The sequence below is a fragment of the Lipotes vexillifer genome, unplaced genomic scaffold (assembly GCF_000442215.2).
Source record: "Lipotes vexillifer unplaced genomic scaffold, Lipotes_vexillifer_v1.1 scaffold308, whole genome shotgun sequence".
NCBI lineage: Eukaryota > Metazoa > Chordata > Mammalia > Artiodactyla > Lipotidae > Lipotes > Lipotes vexillifer.
This window is the reverse complement of record NW_006792985.1, coordinates 3441118-3452742: the sequence shown is the minus strand read 5'-3', so window position 1 is coordinate 3452742 and position 11625 is coordinate 3441118.

Here is an 11625-nt window from a genome sequence, read left to right as displayed (position 1 = left end):
CGCCCCCCCACCTAGTGCCCTGACGGGGCTTGTTCTGCAGGCACACGCCAGCCTAGGGTCTCCTACGAGTCCGTGGTGCTGGCCCTTGCACGGCAGCTCTTTGAAGGGCTCTGGCTTCCTCTCCCAGCCCCTCTGTCCAGAGCTTCACTACTTTTTTTCCCCCGGACACCTCAGCTGCTTGCTTTTTCAGCAGACGGCTGGAAACAATAGAAGATTCACGAGTCAATGCGACTGCTTCAGTTTGTCTGCATATTGTCATTCATCTTCTCTGTGAGGACCCAGTTCAGCGTTGATGCCCCCTCTCCCTTGTCTGTTCAGGCGTCCCCCTCCTAAAATGCACTGATTATAGTTTGTTCATGCCCCCCTCCCCTTTGCCTTTTCTCATGTGAGCATTTCCTCATGTCCTTAAATATTCTAAGTGGTTTTCTTTTGTTTTTTTAGTGGCTTCATAGTTTTGCAGCATACGGAATAATGTTAACTATACCCCTATTCTTATATATTTAGATGATTTCCAACTATTCCCTATTTTAAATCTGTGATGAACAGGAGCCTTTGTACATAATTTCTAGTCCCAGGATTTCGGATGCAATTTTAGTGATAGGATTGTCTTAAAGACTTTTTACCCCCAAATATTTTGATTAATCTTCCTTTCTTGTTATCCCAAATTAAATTTAAATCACTTTGTCTAATTTCAAAATCAAACCTTAGTTATTTTGATCTATGGCTGCTTAGTCTAGTGAATTTTTTATTTCGGTTAAGTTTTCTAGTTCAGTTTTAGAATTTAATTCAAGGTAGTTTTATATTTTAGTTTATTTTGTGAATGGAATCTTATTTCTATCATATTTTCTAGCTGGATATTGCTGACATAAAAATGTTGATTTTTATAAACTAATGTCATTTGGATTCACTTTACCAAATCTCTTATTAGTTCTGTTTTCAGTTGATTTTCTCGGGTTTGTAGGCAAATACTACAGCAGCCACCTTGCAGTGTATGTCCAACAACTTGCCTTATATTTTTTGATGCTTTTGTCAGTATGAAATATCCCTTTAAATTCCACTTTGTGCTTTCTACCTCATTAGAGCCCAAACGACGAACAGCAGAACCTCTGTAGCATCTGGTCCACACAATACAGATAGAGGAGAGATGAGGGAAGACAAAGTAGCTTTTGATGTCTCCTGGGTGGGCATTTCAAGAGGCAAAGTCTGAGTGGGTGCTAAAACTGCAGCTCCGCTGTGGGCCGTTCCTCCTAATGTCTGCCAACAGGTTGGTCACCCATCACTTCTTGTGGATGACGTGTGTTTTCGTCTTTTCTTTTGTCTTCACTAATATTGGGAGAAGCTGTGCCAGGGCCCATGAGTAAACTAGAGTCAGTGAATTATTTTCCGTCTTCATTTTACCTGACTTTCTGAGCCTTTTGATGCTGTTGCTCCCTCCCTTCTACCTTTAACATGTTGTGTTTGCTTCTGCCACACTACCTTGCCCTGGTTCTGCTTCTGCTTCTCTATTCCCTCGTGTCTTGAACCTGTAATCCTAGGCCCACCTCTAACGTGTGTCAGCGCCCCCAGGACTCTGTCCCTGCCTCCTTCTATTCCAGACACTCTCCACGCGAGAGCTCAGACTCCAATAGCTCCAATGAGACAACTCTGCCGACGACTCCTGACTCTGTATTTCCCATCCCATCCAGATCCTGGGCTATAGAACTGTATCAGCAGGCTTCTCTATACTTCCACCCAGTGCCCCACACACAACACGGAAGCCACCTGCTCTCCTATGGTTCACAGCTCAGTGACCAGCACATCGCTCGAGCCAGGAACTTGGCAGCTATAAGACTCCTGATTTTCCTCACCTGGGACATTCCTCCAGGACACTTCCTGACCATCTTACCTCCTTTGGTATATCTAATGCCCATTTCTCTTTATCCTCACTCCCCATCCCTTAGTTCAGGCCTCACAAACTGAACTGCCTCAGTTATGCCACATTTGATGCTGGGAACCCCAGGAGATATTTTGGGATTTGGGGATGGTAACTCCAGGGGACCTGGGATTGAGGTCTGGCTCTGCTACAGATTAGTCACATGACCACTGGACAAGTCTCCTGACTTGGTTAATCTGTCTCACAGGGTGGGCAAATGAGAGTGGGGATTAAAATGAGAGGGCACAATATAATTTTCTGAAAGGACATAGAAGAATATAACTGCAATTAACACTGAGGTTAAGATAAGGAAGAAAACACAACAATGTGAATACACTTAACACTATCGAATCGTACACTTAAAAGTAAGTGAGATAGTAATTTTTTTAACATCTTTATTGGAGTATAATTGCTTTACAATGGTGTGTTAGTTTCTGCTTTATAACAAAGTGAATCAGCTATACATATACATATATCCCCATATCTCCTCCCTCTTGTGTCTCCCTCCCACCCTCTCTATCCCACCCCTCTAGGTGGTCACAAAGCACCGAGCTGATCTCCCTGTGCTATGTGGCTGCTTCCCACGAGCTATCTATTTTACATTTGGTAGTGTATATATGTCAATGCTACTCTCTCACTTCGTCCCAGCTTACACTTCCCACTCCCCGTGTCCTCGAGTCCATTCTCTACGTCTGCGTCTTTATTCCTGTCCTGCCCCTAGTTCCTTCAGAACCCTTTTTTTTTTTAGATGCCATATATATATGCTAGCATACAGTATTTGTTTTTCTTTCTGACTTACTTCACTCTGTATGACAGACTCTAGGTCCATCCACCTCACTACAAATAACTCAATTTCGTTTCTTTTTATGGCTGAGTAGTATATGTGTATATTGTGTATACACAATACACACATTGTGTATATGTGCCACATCTTCTTTATCCATTCATCTGTCGATGGACACTTAGGTTGCTTCCGTGTCCTGGCTATTGTAAATAGAGCTGCAATGAACATTGTGTTACATGACTCTTTTTGAATTATGTTTTTCTCATGGTATATGCCCAGTAGTGGGATTGCTGGGTCATATGGTAGTTTTATGGTAGTTCTATTTTATGGTAGTTCTATTTTTAGTTTTTTTTTTTTTTTTTTTTTTCTTGCGTTATGCGGGCCTCTCACTGTTGTGGCCTCTCCCATTTGTGGAGCACAGGCTCCGGACGCGCAGGCTCAGTGGCCATGGCTCACGGGCCCAGCCGCTCCGCGGCATGTGGGATCTTCCCGAAACGGGGCACGACCCCGCGTCTCCTGCATCGGCAGGCGGACTCTCAAGCACTGCGCCACCAGGGAAGCCCTATTTTTAGTTTTTTAAGGAACCTCCATACTGTTCTCCATAGTGGCTGTATCAATTTACATTCCCACCAACAGTGCAAGAGGGTTCCCATTTCTCCACACCCTCTCCAGCATTTGTTATTTGTAGATTTCTTAATGATGGCCATTCAGACTGGTGTGAGGTGATATCTCATTGTAGTTTTGATTTGCATTTCTCTAATGATTAGTGATGATGAGCATCCTTTCATGTGTTTGTTGGCAATCTGTATATCTTCTTTGGAGAAATGTCTATTTAGGTCTTCTGCCCATTTTTGGATTGGGTTGTTTGTTTTTTTTGATATTGAGCTGCATGAGCTGCTTATAAATTTTGGAGATTAATCCTTTGTCAGTTGCTTCATTTGCAAATATTTTCTCACATTCTGAGGGTTGTCTTTTTGTCCTGTTTATGTTTTCCTTTGCTGTGCAAAAGCTTTTAGGTTTCATTAGGTCCCATTTGTTTCTTTTTGTTTTTATTTCCATTTCCCTAGGAGGTGGGTCAAAAAGGATCTTGCTGTAATTTATGTCACAGAGTGTTCTGCCTATGTTTTCCTCTAAGAGTCTTAAAGTGTCTGATCTTACATTTAGGTCTTTAATCCATTTTGAGTTTATTTTTGTGTATGGTGTTAGGGAGTGTTCTAAGTTTATTCTTTTACATGTAGCTCTCCACTTTTCCCAGCACCACTTATTGAAGAGGCTGTCTTTTCTCCATTGTATATTCTTGCCTCCTTTATCAACAATAAGGTGACCATATGTGCATGGGTTTATCTCTGGGCTTTCTATCTTGGTCCATTGATCTATATTTCTGTTTTTGTGCCAGTACCATACTGTCTTGATTACTGTAGCTTTGTAGTATAGTCTGAAGTCTAGAAGCCTGATTCCTCCAGCTCCGTTTTTCTTTCTCAAGATTGCTTTGGATATTTGGGGTATTTTGTGTTTCCATACAAATTGTGAAATTTTTTGTTCTAGTTCTGTGGAAAATGCCATTGGTAGTTTGATAGGGATTGCATTCGATCTGTAGATTGCTTTGGGTAGTATAGGCATTTTCACGATGTTGGTTCTTCCAACAAAAGAACATGGTATATCTCTCCATCTGTTTGTATCATCTTTAATTTCTTTCATCAGTGTCTTATAGTTTTCTGCATACAGGTCTTTTGTCTCCTTAGGTAGGTTTATTCCTAGGTATTTTATTCTTTTTGTTGCAATGGTAAATGGGAGTGTTTCCTTAATTTCTTTTTCAGATTTTTCATCATTAGTGTATAGGAATATAAGAGATTTCTGTTCATTAATTTTGTATCCTGCTACTTCACTGAATTCATTGATTAGCTCTAGTAGTTTTATGGTAGCATCTTTAGGATTCTCTATGTGTAGTATCATCATGTCATCTGCAAACAGTGACAGCTTTACTTCTTCTTTTCCGATTTGGATTCCTTTTATTTCTTTTTCTTCTCTGATTGCTGTGGCTAAAACTTCCAAAACTATGTTGAATAATAGTGGTGAGAGTGGACAACCTTGTCTTGTTCCTGATCTTAGAGGAAATGATTTCAGTTTTTCACAATGTTGGCTGTGAGTTTGTCATATATGGCCTTTATTATGTTGAGGTAAGTTCCCTCTATGCCTACTTTCTGGAGGGTTTTTATCATAAAAATGGATGTTGAATTTTCTCAAAAGGTTTTTCTGCATCTATTGATATGATCATATGGTTTTTATTCTTCAGTTTGTTAATATGGTTTATCACATTGATTGATTTGCATATATTTAAGAATGCTTGCATTCGTGGGATAAACCCCACTTGATCATGGTGTATGATCCTTTTAATGTGCTTGTAAGATTCTGTTTGCTAGTTGTTGAGGATTTTTGCATCTATGTTTATCAGTGATATCGGCCTGTATCTTTGTTACATTCTTGTCTGGTTTTGGTATCAGGATGATGGTGGCCTCAGAGGATGAGTTTGGGAGTGTTCCTCCCTCTGTTATATTTTGGAAGAGTTTGAGAAGGATAGGTGTTAGCTCTTCTCTAAATGTTTGATTGAATTCGCCTGTGAAGCCATCTGGTCCTGGGCTTTTGTATGTTGGAAGATTTTAAATCACAGTTTCAATTTCAGTGCTTGTGATTGATCTGTTTATATTTTTTATTTCTTCCAAAGTCTCAGAAGGCTGTGCTTTTCTAAGAATTTGTCCATTTCTTCCAGTTTGTCCATTTTATTGGCATATAGTTGCTTGTACTAGTCTCTCATGATCCTTTGTATTTCTGCAATGTCACTTGTTACTTCTTTTTCATTTCTAATTCTGTGGATTTGAGTCTTCTCCCTTTTTTCTTGAAGAGTCTGGCTAATGGTTTATCAATTTTATTTATCTTTTCAGAGAACCAGCTTTTAGTTTTATTGATCTTTGGTATCGTTTCCTTCATTTCATTTTCATTTATTTCTGATCTGATCTTTCTTCTGTTAACTTTGGGGGTTTTTTTGTTCTTCTTTCTCTAATTGCTTTAGGTGTAAGGTTAGGTTGTTTATTTGAGATGTTTCTTGTTTCTTGAGGTAGGATTGTATTGCTATAATAACTTGCCTCTTAGAACTGCTTTTGCTGAATCCCATAGGTTTTGGGTCGTCATGTTTTCACTGTCATTTGTTCCTAGGTATTTTTTATTTCTTCAGTGATCTCTTCGGTATTTAATAGTGTATTATTTAGCCTCCATGTGTTTGTATTTTTTACAGGTTTTTTCCTGTAATTGATATCTAGTCTCATAGCATTGTGGTCGGAAACGATACTTGATACGATTTCAATTTTCTTAAATTTACCAAGGCTTAATTTGTGACCCAAGATGTGATCTATCCTGGAGAATGTTCCATGAGCACTTGAGAAGAAAGTGTATTCTCTTGTTTTTGGATGGAATGTCCTATAAATATCAATTAAGTCCATCTTGTTTAATGTATCATTTAAAGCTTGTGTTTCCTTATTTGTTTTCATTTTGGATGATCTGTCCATTGGTGAAAGTGGGGTGTTAAAGTCCCCTACTATGATTGTGTTATTGTCCATTCCCCTTTTATGGCTGTTAGCATTTGCCTTATATATTGAGGTGCTCCTATGTTGGGTGCATAAATATCAATCTTCTTGGATTGATCCCTTAATCATTATGTAGTGTCCTTCTTTGTCTCTTGTAATATTCTTTATTTTAAAGTTTATTTTGTCTGATATGAGAATTGCTACTCCAGCTTTCCTTTGATTTCCATTTGCATGGAATATCTTTTTCCATCCGCTCACTTTCAGTCTGTGTGTGTCCCTAGGTGTGAAGTGGGTCTCTTGTAGACAGCATATATACGGGCCTTGTTTTTGTATCCATTCAACCAGTCTGTGTCTTTTGGTTTGAGCACTTAATCCATTTACATTTAAGGTAGTTATCGATATGTATGTTCCTATTACAATTTTCTTAATTGTTTTGGGTTTGTTATTGTAGGTCTTTTCCTTCTCTTGTGTTTCCTGCCTAGTGGAGTTCCTTTAGCATTTGTTGTAGAGCTGGTTTGGTGGTGCTGAAGTCTCTTAGCTTTTGCTTGTCTGTAAAGGTTTTCATTTCTCCTTCGAATCTGAATGAGATCCCTGCTGGGTAGAGTAATCTTTGTTGTAGGTTTGTCTCTTTCATCACTTTAAATATGTCCTGCTACTCTCTTCTCGCTTGCAGAGTTTCTCTGGAAGATCAGCTGTTAAGCTTATGGGGATTCCTTTGTATGTTATTTGTTGTTTTTCCTTTGCTGCTTTTAATATTTTTTGTTTGTATTTAATTTTTGATAGTTTGATTAATATGTGTCTTGGCGTTTTTTTCCATGGATTTATCCTGTGTGGGACTCTCTGTGCTTCCTGGACTTGATTAACTTTTTCCTTTCCCATATTAGGGAAGTTTTCAACTATAATCTCTTCAAATCTTTTCTCAGTCCCTTTCTTTTTCTCTTCTTCTTCTGGGACCCCTATAATTCGAATGTTGGTGCATTTAATGTTGTCCCAGGCGATTTTAATTTTTATGTTATGTGTATGTTTACCACAATAAAACTAAAAAATACGATTAACGGAGAAGGGAAAAACGAGGGGCATAGTGGAATGCTTTGTAAATAAACAAGGGAGGATTCACACGCTAAACCTATTTATTGATGGATCCTCTTAGTCCATTGCTGAGATAAAAGGGGAAGCAAAAGAGAGGGAATATTTGTTGAGCCCCCCAGTACATGCCATGCCCTGTAGGGGGCGCCATCCACGCACCACATCCTTGGATCCTTGGGTCTCCAAGTTGCCAGCTTTCCAGAAGGTAGGGGAGGATCCCAGACCCGCATCTCCAGAGGACGGCTGAAATGGAGCCTGACTACCCAGACCCTCCAACCTGTTTCCATGTGCCTCTACGTTCCTCCTGGGCCCAGTGTCCCCAGACTGTCTGTCTCTGAAATACATTATGCAAATCCCAGCTAGCCCAGCATCCACAGAAACCAAAATCTCCCATCTTCCTCGGCCTGTTCCCCAGCGAAAGAAACCCACCCAAGAGACACTCACAAAAGAGGACTGACAGCGCCCACAGGAGCACTTCCCCTGTGCTGAGGAATCAGACTTTCACAGCCAGTGATCCATCTTGCTCAGTCCACCAGTCGTGGCTGGGGAAGGAATGGGTGACACAGGCACGTGTGAGAAGATGCAGTTTGTTTTTGAAAACTGAAGTGACCTGCTTCAGTCCCCACCACGAACAATCAACAGTCAGTCATCTTCTGCCCAATCCAACAGCTCTGCCACCACAGAGATCATACTCACAGTGCATGTGAGTCAATATTTGATATCATCTTATTTTATTATTTTTGGCTGCACAGCATGTGGGATCTTAGTTCCCCAACCAGGGATCCAACCTGTGCCCCCTGCATTGGAAGCGTGGCGTCTTAACCACTGGACTGCCAGGGAAGTCCACTGACATCATCTTTAACCTCCCACAAACAAGCACATGAGCCATCTGTGGAACATGACAGTACAATTTTATTGTGCATGATTGATTACTAATCTTAGGAACAAAGTTTCAAGACCTGCTGCTCTCTGGAATAACTTTTCTATCCTTCACAAATTACGACTCATTCGTTTTCTTTTTCTCCAGACTCAAACATGAGGCAAGCCTTCTGGTACCACTTGCAGGGTCTTGGATCCTGGTCGACAGCAGCACCCTAAATCAGCAGCCCCTACTGCGTGCAGGATCCCAGCCTTCGCTAGGGACACAAATTATGAATCACAGGACATTAGAACTGGAAAAGACCTTGAAAAAGTCATGCCCGCGTCTTCGTTTCCCCGTTTACAGAAGAGAAGTCGAATGGCTTTATCTGAAGTCACAGAGCTATTGAGTAGCACAGCCAGGGGAAACAATAGTAAACTCTCAATGGCAAAGTATATGCCAGACCCTATCCTAAGTGCTTTACACATTTGCTCACTTAATCTCATAACCACCTTATGAAGTAGGTTATTATCTCCATTAATCTCAAGATATTATCTCCATTCTTTCACATGATGAAACTAAGGCACTGAGAAGTTAAATAACTCTCCCAAGGTGACACAGTGGCTGAGGCAGAGTTTGAATCCAGGTTGCCCATCCCATAGCCTAGCCTCTTAACCACTAGCTATGTAGGTCACTAGACACCTTGGTGAGGATTGAGATTTTAAAAACATATGTTGAGGTCTCAAGTGTAAGGTTTGTCTTCCAATGTCAGGAGCAACTAAATTCCACTTTGTTTTTTCCCTGTTTTAAAACCCTAGGGTGAAATAAACAATGAAAAGCTGAATCCACCAGTGAACTGACTGCATGAAAATATCCATGACAAACCTCCCCCTGGAGGGGAGGAAATTATTTGAATAACATCCTTTATTTTGAGTGTTCTCCTCTTGTTGGGTTGCTCAGAGATACAGATCTAGAGTATCTGCTTTTAAATTACAGTGTATTGGGGGAACCAGAATATACTCATAAAACAGAGTATTGCTGTACATAAAATCTCTCTGGAAGGATTTTTTAATGGTAATCACTGCCCACAAGGAAGGGAGCTGAGTGTTTGGGCAGAAGTGGAAGACTGTTCTAGAACCTTTTGTACCTTTGGAATTTACAGCCACATAAATGGATGATCTCATCAAACAACACACACAAATTAGAGACAAATTGTCTTTCTGTGTGTGTTGCGTGTCTATACATATAAATCCTAGTCTTCTCGGTCATCGCAACATAACCATTTTCCCACGTTACTGAAATTTGTCATAAACGTAAATTTTGTGTATACATTCTTGTTAAAAGTCTCAAGAAATCTGAGCGCTCCCAATACTGGATAACTTACATTTCTCAGGTTCCTTTGGGATTTTTCATTAACATGATTCGTAAGGTCAACATTCAAAACCTCCCACTTTCTGAAGAATTAGCCAACAGGTATTACATCTATACTACGTTTAGGATATACCACATGGCATTTGTACACCAAAATCCCCACAACAGCCTGAGGTAGGTATCCTAATCCTCATTTAGATGAGGGAGCAGAGGCTCAAAAGGCTAAGGTAGCTCATGAATCATTAAGTCAACCTCCAGCCTGGATGTCACATTGAGCAGGAGAGTGAAATGGGGGCTAGTGAGAGAGGGAGGCGGCAGTAGGAAAGCTCAAGGGAAGAAGGAACGGGCTCTTGGACTAGGGCTCCTTGTCAGCAGGACAAATGCCCAAGCCAGAGCCAAAATCCAGAATCTGGAGTCTCTGGGCTTAAGGGCAGTGTCAAAGGTAAGAGATCTAGGATACACAAGCAACGAAAGGAAAAATAAACTGGACATCATCAAAATTAAAACTTTTGTGTTTCAAAGGACATCTTCCAGCAAGTGAAAAGACAGCCCACAGAGTGGCAGAAAATTTTTGCAAATCATGTATGTGATAAGGGACTTGTATCTAGAATGTATATAAAGAAGTCTTGCAACTCAATAGTAAAAAGACAAAAAGCTCAGTTAAAAATGGGCAAAGGATCTGAAGTCAGTTCTCCTAAGAAGATAAACAAATGGAGAATAAGCACATGAAAAGAGGCTTGATACCGTTAAGCATCAGGGAAATCCAAGTCAAAACTACAATGAGATACCACTTCACACCCACTAGGACGGCTAAGTTAAAATACAGACAATAACAAGTGTTGATGAGGATATAGAGCAATTGGAACCCCCATACCCTGCTGGTAAGACTATAAAATGGTGCAGCCACACTGGAAAGTCCCTGGCAGTCCCTCAGAAGGTTAAACAGAGTTACCACATGATCCAGCAAGTCTACACCTAGATACATACCCAGGAGAACGAAAAACCTATGTCCACACAAAATCTTGTACTCTAGTGTTCACAGTAGCGTTATTCATAACGGCAAAAAGCGGAAACAATCAAAATGTTTCCACCAACTGAAGAATAAATAAAATGTAGAATATCCATACAATAGATTATCCAATAATAAAAACAGTGGAATACATGCTATAAGGTGAATGAACTTTTGTTTACAACAACACTGAAAGGAAAATGTCAAAAGACAAAGTGGGCTTTAGCTCAAATATCGTTTTTCATTTTGGTAAAAAGGGCCCTAGGTTTTTTTATCCTCTAAAAAAACCTCTTCCAACACCTAAGGTGGAAAGGAAAAACATTTTTTGTAAGTTTATAACAACTAACAAAATAATTTCAGGACAAGATTATTATGTAGAAATTATATTTGATGGGCTAGATAAATACTTTATGGTAGAAAGTGCACACAGGACTCAGATGTGTTGGCTGCAAAGTGCCTTGAGCTTTGCTGAGTCTGAGAGAGCCTTTAGCAGGGCCCTGCTCAGCTCACACCTGTTTGCCAACATCCTCACCCCCTCGCCCACGCCTGCTCTTCCTTCACTCAGTGGCATATCCTACCACGTCCCTCCCCATGGCCGCCAATGATGTACACATCCCATTTATGACCAATTTTTAGTTTTGAATCATCATTTCTGCTTAAAATGTCCATTTCTGTGAACCAGGGGACACAAGCAGGAGAAAGTTTGTGAGCCCTTGGTCAGGAAAGCACCCCATTAGAAAACTGCTCCAGTGGGAAAACATTTCCTTTTACAATACTGTCCCAGGACACGGTGAGTTGACAATTAAAAATTCTCTGCAGGCAGGTATGAGGAAGAAAAGGTGGAGGTAGGAGTCTGTAGGCATGGCAGAGGGAGAAGAAATCAGGCTGAGAATGCAAAAGCCAGGAGAACAAGAACGAGCAGGCTGAGGTCAGCAAAGACAAGAGCCCTGGAGCTCCCTCCCTCCTTGTACTTCCCCGGGACCGCGTCCCCTTCCTTCCTTCCTAACTGAAAGGGCCCCTCTTTCC